Raw genomic sequence first — 18,583 nt, 5'->3', positions numbered from 1 at the left:
GTGATGTAATATGTGACGTCATCAGCAGTGCATTGCGGGCGCGCGAGTTATAGTTAGCTTAACTAACTATAACGGGGAAATTTCATTGGTTTTTTACGAGTGAAATGTCCAGCTAACTATAACGTGTGTGAAACCTATGGTTTTTTCACTGAATTTGCAAGGTTTTTTAAATGCTAATTCCTAACTATAACGTGTGTGAAACCTATGGTTTTTTCACTGAATTTGCAAGGTTTTTTAAATGCTAATTCCTAACTATAACATGTGTGAAACCTATGGTTTTTTCAGTGAATTTGCAAGGTTTTTTAAATGCTAATTTCTAACTATAACGTGTGTGAAACCCATGGTTTTTTCAGTGAATTTGTATGGTTTTTTAAATGCTAATTCTTAGCTATAACATATGTGATTCCCATATTTGTTTTTATTGATTTTTTATGATTTTTTTATTATAAATTCTTATATTAAATGTGTTTTTTTTTTTAAAAAAAAACATGTTTTTTTTAACTTTTTATTCTCTTTAAACACTATGTTTTTTTTCTAAAAAATCTGCAATATATCAAGTTTTCTCTTTTTTTTTTTACCAAACAGGTAAGATATATTAGTAAAACTTTGAAAATATATATTTTTTTTTTTTTTTTTTTTTAGTGCGCGTACGGTAAGGGTACGGTAAGCGTACGGTTTACGCAATGTCCGTAATTTATCTACTCTGTTTGCGTATAGTTACGCAATTTGCGTAGCCGCGCGTACTTCGCGTGGGGCGCATAGGTGTGTACGCTACACGCGCACGTTACGCGGAAGTGTTGGGGAGTGACTGTTATGCGCATGCGTGCGAGCGCGTGTCTTTTTTACGCGCATGCGTACTTTTGCCGTAAGCGCACCGTAAGCGTAACGTACGCGCACGGTGGGTCATGTGATCATGAAACACAACTTTTGATTGGTTGAAACTACTTTCAGTTCTAGAACTCTCCTACACCACACCCATTCCCCTCATTTCTGCTTGTGATCCCTTAGGAGAAGGAGCTGGGTTGTCTTTGTGATACGATGGCAGAACAGCAGAGCTCTTCTGAGAGTGAGGCTAGCAGCACTACCTTGAGGCAGAGAAGGAGGAAACAAAAGACCTCTTTCATATGGGAGTATTTTACTTTTCCAGAGGACAAGAAAAAGGTAAATGCACCCTTAGTGACTTGTAAGCTGTGTGGCCGTGTACTTTCAAGAGGGAATCCCAACAAGAAGTATTCCTTCGGGAATCACACCATGTTGAGACACCTTAAAGATGTACACGGAAGGACACATGCTCGACATACTGAAGGTAACCCTTCAGTAAGTCAACCAAGCACATCCACAGCAGCTCAGCCTGGTCCATCATCTGCAGGGTCGAGTCCATCTTCGGCAGGTCAGGTGAGCCCTTCATCTGTGGGGGGAGCATCTCCTTTTTCTACTCCTCTGGAAACAAACCATCGGTTTGTGAGGGTTGAAATACGGTGCGCCACTTGTCATGATCTAATTTGTCATAGGGAGACCAGTGTTTCCCTAGTGAACAATAAAATAGATCAGCACATTTGTCGTACCGACTAATATTCCCATTCTTTCTTTCCTCTGTCCCTGCATGAACACAACGGCTCTTGTAAGAGCCAACCTTACCTTTCAACTATTTTTTATATATGTTTTTAAAACTTTTTTTTGATTTTTTTTTTACCGTACGCGTACGGTACACGTAATTTTTTTTTTTTAAAAACACTAAAAATCAATTATCACATTACAAGGTCCTTGAGAGACTAGAATGAAAAACTGAAAATGTGATTGTGGAGAAGTGGAAAAAAGGGACCATGAAATTTTTGACTTACCATACCCACTCAAAAAAATATTTATTAATTTAAATTTAATTTTAATTGCTTTAAAAATGGTTCTAGTTTTCGAAAATTTTCTATCTCAATCTGAAAAAAAAGAAAAAAGTATTAATATTTAATAAAACATTTTATAATACAGTACACATATTTACATATTTTTCAAAAAAACTTTTGCCTATTTTTTGCTGTTTTCAGAATATATTGCATTTCACTATAAATTGTGAAAGCAATTGCATTCATCATTTAACAGCGGGCAAAAAAAAAATTAACAATCTCAAAGATTGTTTTAAAAAAGCCCACAATCTCTTTTTGCATAAACATAACTTTATAGAAATGCATAATATTCTTAAAAAATATCATCTAATATCAATACTTATTTCTTTAAAATACCGTCTGACATTTTTGTTTCAGAAGTATAATCACAAAAATATATCTCAAATAACTCCACAATACATCTGGTTCCATTTCCTTTAGGCCAAATAGTAATTTTAAAATTCTTTTTTGATTAAATTTCCAATGGTAATCCAATAAAAATCTAAAGTTTAAATTGTACAGATCTCACCGATTGTCTGTAACATTTTGGTTTCCGAAAGATTAATTAATAATTAAATAAGTCCACAATAGAATTGTTTACCTTTCCGCATGGCCAAATAGTAATTTTAAAAATCTTTTTTGAATACATTTCCAATGGCAATCCAATAACATTCCAAAATTTAAATTGTGCAGATGTTACCGATTTTGTCTAAATTTTTGGTTTTCCAAAGTTTCATTAAAAATTGAAAAAGTCCACATTACAATTGGTTACCTTTCCATTAGGCCAAATGATAATTTGTAAAATCCTTTTTTTTGAAAATTCCAATGGTAATCCAATAAAATGGTAAAATTATTTTGTACAGATGTTGCCAAATCTCTCTAAAATTTAGGTTTCAGGAAGATTAGATAGGAATTTGCTAAATCAAAAGGCAAACGTTGCTTAAAAATCAATTGGGAATCATTACACAGTGTCCAGCCTTTTTCACATATAAGATAAACTGTGTAATGTCCAGAAGTTACAGTAGGTCCTTCATGGATAATTATTGCAACTGTTACAAAAGTTTTTCCTGAAATTGATAATTGCTGTCCTGTAAACTTCTTTATTAACCCCTTCTATGCTCATGACGGAACGATTCCGTCATGAGCATCGGTTGAGCTGTGCTCATGACGGAACCGTTCCGTCATGGCCCCGCCCGCGCTCGAACCCTTCAGCACCGCGGGGGAATCCGCGCAGCGCTGAAGGGGTTAAAGTATCTAATTTTTAACCATCAGCTTTACAGCGTTGCATCATTAAAATTACATATTGTCCGTATTCCTTTAAAATTAACGTTGAAAACATATCAGATTGACACTCACTGCATTCCATGCTATGATTAGCATCTTTAACTAATTTAGCAAAAGTGACTGTTTTACTTTCTGGCAATGTTAAATAAATAAACCTTTCAGAATCAACATTAGAGCCACATATATTGTAACAGTTTTCACAACTATGTTCCCATTTATAAGAGAGACCAAATACATTTTCAATGGGAACCCCTTCTTCTTCCAGTACCTGAAGAAAAAACATCAAGAATTCCTGTGCATCTTGCTGTACATTTTGAGAAAACTGTGTTCGTCCTGAACATACATCTAAAAGTTTTCTAATTTCAGTAGCACTTTCTATTTGAGTTTTATCATTACTCAGCTTTTGAAAAAGGAGACTCAACTCAGAACAGAATCTTTTTCCCTGATTTACTATTATCTGCTCTTGCACACTTTCCAGATAAAATGCAACATTCAGCACTACATTAGCGTAGCAGTTGACACCAGAGCTATTTTCAAAATGACATCCTACAACCTGTTCTTCATTTTCCTTTTTCTTTTTGCTTGCAATTACGTCACTCCTCTTTTTTTTCCTCCTCTCTTCATCTTCATTACAGATATTCTCATTTCTCCTTTTACGAGAAACTACACGTTTCTCCAACACAGGATACTGACCTAAATGAGGAGCATAGCTTCTTCTTAATCTATTATACTCCTTTACACAATTTGTATCAGCACTAACTTTTGAGTCATCAAAGTCTATCATGAATAAACCTGATAATGTTTTCACTCGTGACAAAGCAACATATGCCATACCTTCTTTGAACACAGTTGAACCAATGTTCACAAATGCACAATCTACAGTCAATCCTTGAGACTTGTGAATAGTTACAGCATATGCTAGAGAAAACGGAAACTGCTTCCTACGTACATATAAGTCTTTCACAAGCATGAAACGAACTGAACAACGACAAATGTCTTTAACTTCTTCTATCTGATCAAATTTTATTTTTAAACATTCAATTCCATCTTTTTTCTGATAATTAATAAAACCCACAACTCTTCCCATAGCTCCATTAACTAAACCTTTTTCAACATCCAAATTTCTCCTTAAAAATACTCTACAGTTCATGCAAACATATAGATTTTTTGCTAATCCAGCTGTTTTGGAAATGTTCTTCTCTAGTGAATCCAATTTATTTTTCAGTGTGCCTGTTAATGTGATAGTAATTCTTCCATCCTCAATTTTGTCCACTGCTTCCAATTTCCTGATATCTTCCTTTTGCAATTTCAAAAGCTCCTCATTGAATATTGAGCATTCACGTAGAGTTGGCATTAAGCAGATGACACTTTTCTTTTCTGCAATGTTCTTGTATATCTTCTCTGCAACTATTTCTTCCTTTGGAAATAAATTATGTAGCAACCGACTCTGTAATGCTTTTGTGCCTGCTTCAGTGAGTAGTCCAATCCTGATATCTTTCAGAATACTTCCATATTCTTCATCGTTTGCTTGCCTCATATTAGTAGTAAGTTCCTTGTACTCAAAGAAGGACCAAATATTTGCATTACCAATGCTTCCCAATGACTTCTTTGTGTCTTCATGTGTCACAGTATTAAACACTGGTTGTCCTTTAACTGGAGTAAGCTGTAGAAGATCCCCAAAAACTATGACATGTTTTCCACCAAATAACACGTCATAGTCTGTCCTTAGAATTTGCTGCATTCTTAAATGCACAAAGGCAAGCATTAAGTTTGATACCATGCTCACCTCATCAATAATGAGAACTTGCATCTTCTTCAATACTCTTGAAACTTCCAAGCATGCTTCTCCAGTTAGCTTGTTGTATTGTATTTTGTTCTCATGCTCCACTGGTAACATTAGCAAACGATGTAAGGTGATTCCTTTTATGTTATAGGCTGCTAACCCAGTTGGAGCAGTAACCACACAAGACAAAGTAGAATCCGTTTTTTGCTGTAGGTAGCTTCTGATGACTTTTATTAAGAAACTTTTTCCAGTTCCAGCTTGTCCACTTACATACATCCTGATTGGATGAAATGATGTGCATGAGCACTCTTTTTTTTCATGTAGTAATCCGTGATCAATTTTGCTTCTGATCTCTTCATAAATTTGTTGCTGCTCTTCATTCAGTTGTCTTTCCAAATTTTGTAAGTCTATAAATTCTTCTTGAGCTTGATTCATAGCCGTTTCCACTTCATTCATGGCTATTGATGCTTCATTTTCAACGATTGGTTGTCCTAGGGGATCTTGACTGAGGGTTCCTGAACTTTGGCTGTCTTGAGAACTGTCTCTAGCTACTTCAGCTGCAATTGTAGTTTCCTGTTCAATTTCTTCATTTAACATTTGCAGATAATTTGTGAAAGTACTGCATTCTATGCTGTCTTTGCAAGCATTAAAAGAATCTTCATAGCTTTGAAATTCTCCCAGTAGTTCGTCCTCTGTACGCCATGGTTTAAACAGCTGTAAAAGAGCCAAGTAGTAAAATTCCTTTTTGTCAGTAGTGTCGCAACTCAGCTTCCTGTGATTTATCAAACTTCCTTTTGTTTGCTTCACCAAACATCCTTCCTCACCAATGACTTTATATTTTCCATTGTTGATGTCTTCTGCGGCTTTCCGTGAATAAATGTAGTTCTGCAGCACTTCATAGAGACACATGTTCTCCAGATGATGACTTCTCTTGGGATAATATGTGTCCAACATGTTTGATTTCAAAATATCTGTACTTTCTGGGTCATTCTCGGCCAAATATTCAATTTCTCCAACAGATTTCAGTACCCGATTTCTCATTGCTGCAAGGCCTAAACTTGCCCAAATTATTCTTCTTGATTTCGAGTAGAGACTTGCAGAAGATAACCTATCTGAACATTCGTAGGATCCAATTTCTCGATGCGATAACATCTTTAAACTGAAACTGTACAGCTTCTTACTGACAGTCTTCTCGTGAGAAATCTCTTCCCACATTTCTTTCAATTCAGTTTTTTCTGATTTAGTAATGTAAGACGTTACATATCGAGCAACAGCAATGGAATTGTCAGCTACATACTGTATATCCATGTTAGCATTCCACATGGATAAAATGACTGGGTTGTAGTCATTTATATTTTTTGATTCTTCTTTTCTTTTAAGGTTGTAGGTATTCTTAGGTGATTTTCTTGTGATAGTATGTCTCACAGATGACATAAAACTGTTTACTCTTCCATTTGAAAGAACAGGTCTAGGAAATCCAAATCGACATTTAGTGTAGTATTTATCTTTGCTCTTGTATTTCCGTCGACAGTATTTTCCACACCGATGACTTTGGAAACGTAAAACTTGCTCCTTTAACTTTTTCTCTTCTGTGCTTTTTGGTATAGCACATGTTGCATATTCTTCAATGTAAGATAACACTGCTTCATCAGCATCTGTTCCAAACTTTGGGGCATCCTTGATCCACAACAGCATATGAATATGAGGAGCACCTCTTGCCTGGTACTCTTTTTTCCAAAAGAAATCCACTACTTCTCCTAGAGGTGGATTTTTTTTATTGCAGATGAAGGACATCATAGCCTCAAATCTATGATTGAAATATCTGCAAACATTAACCGGATCCAATGAGCACAGTTCTCCTGCTGTCTTGTATTCGATGTTTTTAATGTTTGAATTTGCCTCTCGTAGAAAATCCAGTAAATCATCCCAAGCGTACTCAGCACAGCTTAGGGTAAGGAACCATGTTGGTGTTCCTAAATTCCGTAACATGCATTTTAATTCACCATGGCGTCGGTACCAATATTCATTTGTCCCACGCTGACAAGCCATCAGATTGATCAGTTGTGTTTCCAAATGATCATCTCGGTGCTGCACTTTCTCCATATAATCCTTAGCAGACACATTTTGTAAATGTACTCCACTTTTTAAAATGTGATTTACTGCATAAGACAGTGCAGACAAGTCGCTTTCAAATAAAAGATGGAACAAATAAGGAATACTTTGTCGAAATCTGGGATCTTCAGCATATAGTCTTGTAGTCCGATACTCAGAAGCTGGAATCTGTTCTGGACGTTCATCATATCGTCCTCCTTTTCCTTTAGGAAACAGCTGGGGAAAACATCGAGCTTCCAAGCTCTCCTCCCATACACTCACGGGAGTTCCTTTTGCTTTCTTCATCTGAAACAGATCAATATTGCCTCCCATAACTTCTTTTGAATGAAGAGGATGTATGCTAAAATGTTCATAAATTTCTTCTTCCTTTGACTTGTCCACTTTTTCAATTTGTCCAGTTGGTGTTTCTGTGTCTTCTTGTAAATCTTCTTCTTCTTCTTCTTCTATATAAATTGATTCATACCATTTGTTATTCCTTTTCAAATACAAATTTGCTCTTTGTACTTTCCGTACATCTACCAGCTCCTGCCAAATCTTCTTATTCTTTGTAGGTACACCATTAACCAGAATAATTAATGGTTCAGTTTCCAAAGTATCCGCATCAATAGTTTCCATATTTTTTTTCAAATCCAAGGGCAAATACACCACTCTACCTTTTAAACCTCTCAGTAAATCAGAAGGAGGTAATTTACCAGTTTTGGGCTCCATACGTACTATGGTCTGGAACGGATGAACACATTGAATGAGTATAGACTCATATGTATTTAATTCAGAAAGTTCAGCAGGAATAGCATCCAAGTCTAAATTAATATGTACAGCTCTGGTCGGCATTCTATTTTCCTCTAACTTGTTGTAACAGTATTTACAAATACGCTGATCTTCACCCAATTCAAAACAATTTTCAAGAAATATATATGTGGCAAAATCCTTCCACTTATAATTATCTTCATTTTCACTCTTTCTGTAGAGATCAACATTCCTAGTTTGTTTTCTATAATGAGTTCTGCGGCAACAAATACAAGTAATATTTGGTCTTTCATTAGAGATTATTGCAAATTTTGTTATGTGATCATTAAATGTCTTACTTACAGAGGGTTCTACATTCTCTTCCACTTCTTCCTCATTTACTGTGTCCTTTTCTGCACTGTTTTGTTCAGGACCAAAGTAACAAAACTGAATTTCATCAACAACCTTCTCTACATCTGATACCGATCCACGGAACAGAGCCCTATTCAATTCATCTAACTTTATTGCTGGACTTTTAGCAAAATACAACCGTCTCACAAACTTTCTCATTTCAGTATGATGAACAGCCAGCATCCTAAAATGATGGAAAACACTATTACACACTTTTCTAGATAGACAAGCCAGAGAATGACCCTGCAAACCAGTATTCTCTCTCACTCTGCATGGATCTAGACTTTGAAGCACATTAATCTTCTGTTTTACACTTTTTTTACTATATTCTCTTAGAAACTCACGAAATTTATCAATAGATTCCTGACGCACATTGCAAATACTACTACAATTCCAAGTGTACACTGGGGCTTTAGGACGTCTCCCCATAGCCTCATCCGCCATCACTTGTACCTCATCTCTTGGAACCATTATCTCCTTCTCCATTATGCAACCATTTTTCACTTCGTAAGCACGACCTCTGGTGTCAACTGCATGCAGCAAACTATTACTTTGAAAATAGCTCTCTTCATTAAAAAAAGGTTCACTACTTGAACTATGCATCCATTTTCCTAAAAACACTTTACAAAAGTTTGTTCTGTTCACTACTCTTTTCCTTTTGCTTTGTGATTTCAGTACATTAACCATTTTATCTAATGTACGCATCCTATTCAAAATTAAAATGAATAGTTTCCTTTTTAATTCTAATGCCTTTGCTGCAATGGCTTCAATTTCTTTTTTTCTCTTGTAAAATTTTGCCTTTTGCTTATATTTCTTCACATCCTTTATCAAATTGGACATAACTCTTCTCTGAAACATTTTTCTACGTATCTCTTTAAACGCTGTTTTTCTGTTTAAGTTAATCTTTATAATTACAGAAGGTATATTTGCATTAACTAAATTCTCAATTTTTTCCTGTCCTTTTCTATTGAAAACATTCTTTCCAGTACAGACATTTTGTACATTTTTCCTTTTTTTGAATATGTTCTTTAAAAAATCTTTTGTCTGCTTACGAGAAGATTTTTTCTTTTTCCCAACATGAGCATCTCCAACTAACTTAGGTCCTCCAGTTGTCTTCAAATATAGGTTTTTTTTGTGGTCTTTCTTTAGTCTGGATTTTGTAGGCATCTTAAATTTTGTTCACTGCTCTTCAGCAATACCTGAAAAAAACTAAAACAAAAATTCCTTTATTTTATTTAAATATATTACTACATTTTTTATGTTCTTTAGAAAACTTAAAATACTATAAACCCCTTTCCTATAAATGAAAATCACAATAACACCTTCACAAATTAAATATCTAAAAATAATTCCTGTGTGCACACAAAGTCATGCTTTGAAATTAGACAGAAAACGAAATTTCTTTGCCAATTGCAAAGCATACTTTCTACTCTTTTTTTTGGCAAGTGATAAGTACTTTTACAGACTGACACATTTTGAATCCACTTTTCAGATTCTTAAAAAAGCACATGTCCAAACTGCTTTTTCAGACCAGCACCATGTGTAACCTGGGTGACTGACTACACTCCAGCAAGGGCAACCAGCCTTAGTGATGCTGAATGTATTTGCATTACTGACTGAAACCTCAAACCCCACTCGGTTGTGAATACTATGCATGATTCCAGAGGATAAGCAGCTGGGTGTGTGCTAAGAGTCTGCTTCTACACAAAAAAAATGGCTCACCCTTTCCATCTAATGCAAATGTGAAATCTCCAGAGCAATATGCAATAAATCTTTGCCTGTAATTCCTCTTTGCACACAGAGTCATGTTTTCATATTAGTCACAAAACGAAATTTCTTTGCCAATTTGAAAGCACACTTACTTTTCTTTTTTTTTGGCAAGTGATAAACACTTTTACAGACTGACACATCTTGAATCCACTTTTCAGATTCTGAAAACAGCACATGTCCAAACTGCTTTTTCGGACCAGCACCATGTGTAACCTGGGTGACTGCCTACACTCCAGCAAGGGCAACCAGCCTTACTGATGCTGTATGTATTTGCATTACTGACTGAAACCTCAAACCCCACTCGGTTGTGAATACTGTGCATGATTCCAGAGGATAAGCAGCTGGGTGTGTGCTAAGAGTCTGCTTCTACACAAAAAAAATGGCTCCCCCTTTCCATCTAATGCAACTGTGAAATCACCAGAGCAATACGCAATAAATCTCTGCCTGTAATTCCTCTTTGCACACAGAGTCATGTTTTCACATTAGTCACAAAACGAAATTTCTTTGCCAATTTGAAAGCACACTTACTAGTCTTTTTTTTGGCAAGTGATAAGTACTTTTACAGACTGACACATTTTGAATCCACTTTTCAGATTCTTAAAAAAGCACATGTCCAAACTGCTTTTTCAGACCAGCACCATGTGTAACCTGGGTGACTCACTACACTCCAGCAAGGGCAACCAGCCTTAGTGATGCTGAATGTATTTGCATTACTGACTGAAACCTCAAACCCCACTCGGTTGTGAATACTGTGCATGATTCCACAGGATAAGCAGCTGGGTGTGTGCTAAGAGTCTGCTTCTGCATACAAAAAAATGGCTCCCCCTTTCCATCTAATGCAACTGTGAAATCACCAGAGCAATACGCAATAAATCTCTGCCTGTAATTCCTCTTTGCACACAGACTCATGTTTTCATATTAGTCACAAAACGAAATTTCTTTGCCAATTTGAAAGCACACTTACTAGTCTTTTTTTTGGCAAGTGATAAGTACTTTTACAGACTGACACATTTTGAATCCACTTTTCAGATTCTTAAAAAAGCACATGTCCAAACTGCTTTTTCAGACCAGCACCATGTGTAACCTGGGTGACTCACTACACTCCAGCAAGGGCAACCAGCCTTAGTGATGCTGAATGTATTTGCATTACTGACTGAAACCTCAAACCCCACTCGGTTGTGAATACTGTGCATGATTCCACAGGATAAGCAGCTGGGTGTGTGCTAAGAGTCTGCTTCTGCACAAAAAAATGGCTCCCCCTTTCCATCTAATGCAACTGTGAAATCACCAGAGCAATACGCAATAAATCTCTGCCTGTAATTCCTATTTGCACACAGAGTCATGTTTTCATATTAGTCACAAAACGAAATTTCTTTGCCAATTTGAAAGCACACTTACTACTCTTTTTTTTGGCAAGTGATAAACACTTTTACAGACTGACACATTTTGAATCCACTTTTTAGATTCTTAAAAAAGCACATGTCCAAACTGCTTTTTCAGACCAGCACCATGTGTAATCTGGGTGACTGACTACACTCCAGCAAGGGCAACCAGCCTTAGTGATGCTGAATGTATTTGCATTACTGACTGAAACCTCAAACCCCACTCGGTTGTGAATACTATGCATGATTCCAGAGGATAAGCAGCTGGGTGTGTGCTAAGAGTCTGCTTCTACACAAAAAAAATGGCTCACCCTTTCCATCTAATGCAAATGTGAAATCTCCAGAGCAATACGCAATAAATCTCTGCCTGTAATTCCTCTTTGCACACAGAGTCATGTTTTCACATTAGTCACAAAACGAAATTTCTTTGCCAATTTGAAAGCACACTTACTAGTCTTTTTTTTGGCAAGTGATAAGTACTTTTACAGACTGACACATTTTGAATCCACTTTTCAGATTCTTAAAAAAGCACATGTCCAAACTGCTTTTTCAGACCAGCACCATGTGTAACCTGGGTGACTGACTACACTCCAGCAAGGGCAACCAGCCTTAGTGATGCTGAATGTATTTGCATTACTGACTGAAACCTCAAACCCCACTCGGTTGTGAATACTGTGCATGATTCCACAGGATAAGCAGCTGGGTGTGTGCTAAGAGTCTGCTTCTGCATACAAAAAAATGGCTCCCCCTTTCCATCTAATGCAACTGTGAAATCACCAGAGCAATACGCAATAAATCTCTGCCTGTAATTCCTCTTTGCACACAGACTCATGTTTTCATATTAGTCACAAAACGAAATTTCTTTGCCAATTTGAAAGCACACTTACTAGTCTTTTTTTTGGCAAGTGATAAGTACTTTTACAGACTGACACATTTTGAATCCACTTTTCAGATTCTTAAAAAAGCACATGTCCAAACTGCTTTTTCAGACCAGCACCATGTGTAACCTGGGTGACTCACTACACTCCAGCAAGGGCAACCAGCCTTAGTGATGCTGAATGTATTTGCATTACTGACTGAAACCTCAAACCCCACTCGGTTGTGAATACTGTGCATGATTCCACAGGATAAGCAGCTGGGTGTGTGCTAAGAGTCTGCTTCTGCACACAAAAAATGGCTCCCCCTTTCCATCTAATGCAACTGTGAAATCACCAGAGCAATACGCAATAAATCTCTGCCTGTAATTCCTATTTGCACACAGAGTCATGTTTTCATATTAGTCACAAAACGAAATTTCTTTGCCAATTTGAAAGCACACTTACTTTTCTTTTTTTTGGCAAGTGATAAACACTTTTACAGACTGACACATTTTGAATCCACTTTTTAGATTCTTAAAAAAGCACATGTCCAAACTGCTTTTTCAGACCAGCACCATGTGTAATCTGGGTGACTGACTACACTCCAGCAAGGGCAACCAGCCTTAGTGATGCTGAATGTATTTGCATTACTGACTGAAACCTCAAACCCCACTCAGTTGTGAATACGATGCATGATTCCAGAGGATAAGCAGCTGGGTGTGTGCTAAGAGTCTGCTTCTACACAAAAAAAATGGCTCACCCTTTCCATCTAATGCAAATGTGAAATCTCCAGAGCAATACGCAATAAATCTCTGCCTGTAATTCCTATTTGCACACAGAGTCATGTTTTCACATTAGTCACAAAACGAAATTTCTTTGCCAATATGAAAGCACACTTACTAGTCTTTTTTTTGGCAAGTGATAAGTACTTTTACAGACTGACACATTTTGAATCCACTTTTCAGATTCTTAAAAAAGCACATGTCCAAACTGCTTTTTCAGACCAGCACCATGTGTAACCTGGGTGACTGACTACACTCCAGCAAGGGCAACCAGCCTTAGTGATGCTGAATGTATTTGCATTACTGACTGAAACCTCAAACCCCACTCGGTTGTGAATACTGTGCATGATTCCACAGGATAAGCAGCTGGGTGTGTGCTAAGAGTCTGCTTCTGCACAAAAAAATGGCTCCCCCTTTCCATCTAATGCAACTGTGAAATCACCAGAGCAATACGCAATACATCTCTGCCTGTAATTCCTCTTTGCACACAGAGTCATGTTTTCACATTAGTCACAAAACGAAATTTCTTTGCCAATTTGAAAGCACACTTACTAGTCTTTTTTTTGGCAAGTGATAAGTACTTTTACAGACTGACACATTTTGAATCCACTTTTCAGATTCTTAAAAAAGCACATGTCCAAACTGCTTTTTCAGACCAGCACCATATGTAACCTGGGTGACTCACTACACTCCAGCAAGGGCAACCAGCCTTAGTGATGCTGAATGTATTTGCATTACTGACTGAAAGCTCAAACCCCACTCGGTTGTGAATACTGTGCATGATTCCACAGGATAAGCAGCTGGGTGTGTGCTAAGAGTCTGCTTCTGCACAAAAAAATGGCTCCCCCTTTCCATCTAATGCAACTGTGAAATCACCAGAGCAATACGCAATAAATCTCTGCCTGTAATTCCTCTTTGCACACAGAGTCATGTTTTCATATTAGTCACAAAACGAAATTTCTTTGCCAATTTGAAAGCACACTTACTACTCTTTTTTTTGGCAAGTGATAAACACTTTTACCGACTGACACATTTTGAATCCACTTTTTAGATTCTTAAAAAGCACATGTCCAAACTGCTTTTTCAGACCAGCACCATGTGTAACCTGGGTGACTGACTACACTCCAGCAAGGGCAACCAGCCTTAGTGATGCTAAATGTATTTGCATTACTGACTGAAACCTCAAACCCCACTCGGTTGTGAATACTGTGCATGATACCAGAGGATAAGCAGCTGGGTGTGTGCTAAGAGTCTGCTTCTACACAAAAAAAATGTCTCACCCTTTCCATCTAATGCAACTGTGAAATCACCAGAGCAATACGCAATAAATCTCTGCCTGTAATTCCTCTTTGCACACAGAGTCATGTTTTCATATTAGTCACAAAACGAAATTTCTTTGCCAATTTGAAAGCACACTTACTACTCTTTTTTTTGGCAAGTGATAAACACTTTTACAGACTGACACATTTTGAATCCACTTTTTAGATTCTTAAAAAAGCACATGTCCAAACTGCTTTTTCAGACCAGCACCATGTGTAACCTGGGTGACTGACTACACTCCAGCAAGGGCAACCAGCCTTACTGATGCTGTATGTATTTGCATTACTGACTGAAACCTCAAACCCCACTCGGTTGTGAATACTGTGCATGATTCCAGAGGATAAGCAGCTGGGTGTGTGCTAAGAGTCTACTTCTACACAAAAAAAATGGCTCACCCTTTCCATCTAATGCAACTGTGAAATCACCAGAGCAATACGCAATAAATCTCTGCCTGTAATTCCTCTTTGCACACAGAGTCATGTTTTCACATTAGTCACAAAACGAAATTTCTTTGCCAATTTGAAAGCACACTTACTTTTCTTTTTTTTGGCAAGTGATAAACACTTTTACAGACTGACACATCTTGAATCCACTTTTCAGATTCTGAAAACAGCACATGTCCAAACTGCTTTTTCAAACCAGCACCATTTGTAACCTGGGTGACTGCCTACACTCCAGCAAGGGCAACCAGCCTTACTGATGCTGTATGTATTTGCATTACTGAGTGCAACCTCAAACCCTTAAAGTATTCCTTATTTTTACCAGTACGCCTTAATTTATCGTGAAAACATAGTCCATATTATTTTACATGTTCCTCACATTTAAATTTCTCCCAAAACAGAAAATGATAAACACAACTTCAACAAAAGGAATTCCATTTCTATTATTCATTTCTTAATTTACCATATACATCCCCTCTCAAACTCTAAACTCACCTTTAAAATTAGTTAGTTGTGAAAGAAATGTGGCACTCAAACAGCAGATTATCAGAGCCAGGATCTCTGTTCTTTACACCTCTCTCCTCTCAGCAGAACCAGATAATGGCAAACTTTCCCTCTCTTTTTCCACATATATACATGTTAATTTCAAATCTCAGTGCTTCCCCCTTTTTTTCAAATGTAATCACACATTTCTATTGGTTGAAAACCAACCCTTTTCCAACAGTACCCTTCCCCCAACTTGACTTCTGCCTAGTACCCTTCCCCCAACTTGACTTCTGCCTGCTACCATAGCAACAGCTCATGGAACACTGCTGTGTGGAGTTAGGTCAGAAGTTCACCAAACAATGTTTCAATTCCACAGAGCAGGAGTGCTTGACTTTTCAAACCTAACAGCAAATCCATAGTACTGTTCTTTGGTAACACATTTTTCTGTACCAATACAAAACATGCTTCTATTAATTTACACATACAGCCTAGTTTTTATTCTAGAATGGTATGAAACAGCCAATCAGTTCTTTTTTTTATAACAAGAATATATGTATGCCTCCATTTCCAAACTGTCTTGCATTTCTTTTTACCATTCTACTGAATTTCACCTCCTGAGTGCATCCAGTTCTCCTTTGAAGATGTTCACAGTGTGGATTGTAGGGCACAGCTATGTCTTCTGGAGTGAAAAGTATGCAGAGAAAACAGATATGGTGAGAGACCTTGCTTTGCCAAATGTAGACATTAAATGGATTGGTCAGAGAGGGTTAAAGTGGCACCAATTGATGCCATTGGTGAAATCCTTCATGCAAATCCAACACCCTGACCTCATAATAGTGCACTGTGGTGGCAATGACCTAGGCACTTTGACTGGGGTAGGTCTGGAAATGCTTATGAAGGACACCTTTGCACAACTGTTTTCACTTTTCCCTAAAACTGCCTTTGTCTTTTCTAACATATGCCAAAGGCAAAAATGGAACTGGTCCAATCATTTCTGTCCGCAGATTGAGAAAGCAAGAAAGCACGTCAACAAATCTGTTTCTGCTTTCCTCCGTGACTATGGTATGGGTTCCATTTACCACAACAACTTGCGTTACGACATGCAAGACATTTATAGAGGAGATGGTGTGCACTTCAATGATGAAGGGAACAGAGTCTTCCTCTTGAACCTTAGACTCTGCATCGGTACTTACTTGTAGGTACCACTAAAAAATTAAATCACTTCATAAACACAACGGCTCTTTTTAGAGCCCCCTAATATCTAAACTCTTAAATCTGAATTTAATTTCTTTTTTTTTCTACCGTACGCGTACGTTGAGCTTACCGTACGCGTACCCCGTGATTTTTTTTAAAATCAATAAATGTTTTCTTTGTACTTTTCTGTCCTTCTTTGACCCCTTTACAAATGTTAGGGGGTCTGTAACTCTCTCCCTTGCCCCCTTTTCAAGATATCACCCTTTTTTTTCTGAGTGAAACACACGAAATGGCGGCCGCCGCTTCCTGGTTTCGACCGATTCGAATGTTTACTAAGATCTAACAGCCAATCAGAATCGCGCACGCCACCGTACGCGTACGGTAAGCGCACCGTAAGCGCACCGTAAGCTGGCTCAGATATATATATTGATTTAAAGGCTATTTTCTCAGAATCTACTGAACAGATTTACACCAAACCTACAAAAGGCACTTCCTTGACCTGAGGACTACCTCTCTGCCAAATTTCAAGTAATTCTGTTCAGCCGTTCAGGCTGCAGCTGTGTCTAAAGGTCCTATGGAAAAATGCATGGGAAAAACGCGTTTTGGGACCCCCCTTTTATCTCAGCCCCCGCTTGACGAATCCCCCCGAGACTTTCAGGGTAGGAGCGGAGCGTAGCGCCCCACCTATTTTGAAACATTCGCGAGGATTCGTCGACCGGCGCCAAAGTTATTCCAAATAGAATGTTGCGGATTTCCTATGGAAACGTGGTCCTAACTATAACTACCTACTGACGACCGCCAGTAGGTAATATATATATATATATATATATATATAGATATATATAGATATATATAGATATATATATATCACTGCTCCTGGTTGCCCATTTTGTAAGAAGCACTTGTGCAGCAGAGCTGAGGTACAAGCCCTTTAATAGGTATGGACAGCAACCGGCATACAGATTTCTTTCACAGCCGTCCTGCTTTTATCGCCTGATGCGTTTCAAAGTTCAATGACTCCTTCCTCAGAGGCTTAGCAGTTGGGAAAGTGCTCATTCTGGTCCCACCCTCTCTTTAAATGTCTTTAATTGCACGCACCTGAATGTACTGCTCTGTTGAATACCGTGCAAAGTCTTATGGGAGTTGTAGTGCCAGAAAAATATAATCCATTGATGGATGCACATATTTTGCTGCTGGATACATTCAAAGCCCTCAAATGGGCCTCTGTGTGCTGGTCTGTCCTCAATCCTGCCCCACTGCACCGCGATTACGGCTCGGCAAATGTCAAAGCTTCGCAGCCCCGTGGGTTAACGGGGTGGTGCTTCTTCACGGCGGGACCGCCGCGTATAGATCACTGCTCCTGGTTGCCCATTTTGTAAGAAGCACTCATGCAGCAGCGCTGAGGTACAAGCCCTTTAATAGGTATGGACAGCAACCGGCATACAGATTTCTTTCACAGCCGTCCTGCTTTTATCGCCTGACGCGTTTCAAAGTTCAATGACTCCTTCCTCAGAGGCTTAGCAGTTGGGAAAGTGCTCATTCTGGTCCCACCCTCTCTTTAAATGTCTTTAATTGCACGCACCTGAATTTACTGCTCTGTTGAATACCGTGCAAAGTCTTATGGGAGTTGTAGTGCCAGAAAAATATAATCCATTGATGGATGCACATATTTTGCTGCTGGATACATTCAAAGCCCTCAAATGGGCCTCTGTGTGCTGGTCTGTCCTCAATCCTGCCCCACTGCACCGCGATTACGGTTCGGCAAATGTCAAAGCTTCGCAGCCCCCTGGGTTAACGGGGTGGTGCTTCTTCACGGCGGGACCGCCGCGTATAGATCACTGCTCCTAGTTGCCCATTTTGTCAGCAGCACTGAGGTACAAGCCCTTTAATAGGTATGGACAGCAACCGGCATACAGATTTCTTTCACAGCCGTCCTGCTTTTATCGCCTGACGCGTTTCAAAGTTCAATGACTCCTTCCTCAGTGATAGCAGTGGAGCAGTGATATATATATATTACCTACTGGCGGTCGCCAGTAGGTAGTTATAGTTAGGACCACGTTTCCATAGGAAATCCGCAACATTCTATTTTGAATAACTTTGGCGCCGGTCGACGAATCCTCGCGAATTTTTCAAAATAGGTGAGGCGCTACGCTCCGCTC

Source organism: Triturus cristatus, chromosome 2_1 (assembly GCF_964204655.1).
Source record: "Triturus cristatus chromosome 2_1, aTriCri1.1, whole genome shotgun sequence".
NCBI lineage: Eukaryota > Metazoa > Chordata > Amphibia > Caudata > Salamandridae > Triturus > Triturus cristatus.
This window is presented reverse-complemented; position numbering follows the sequence as displayed.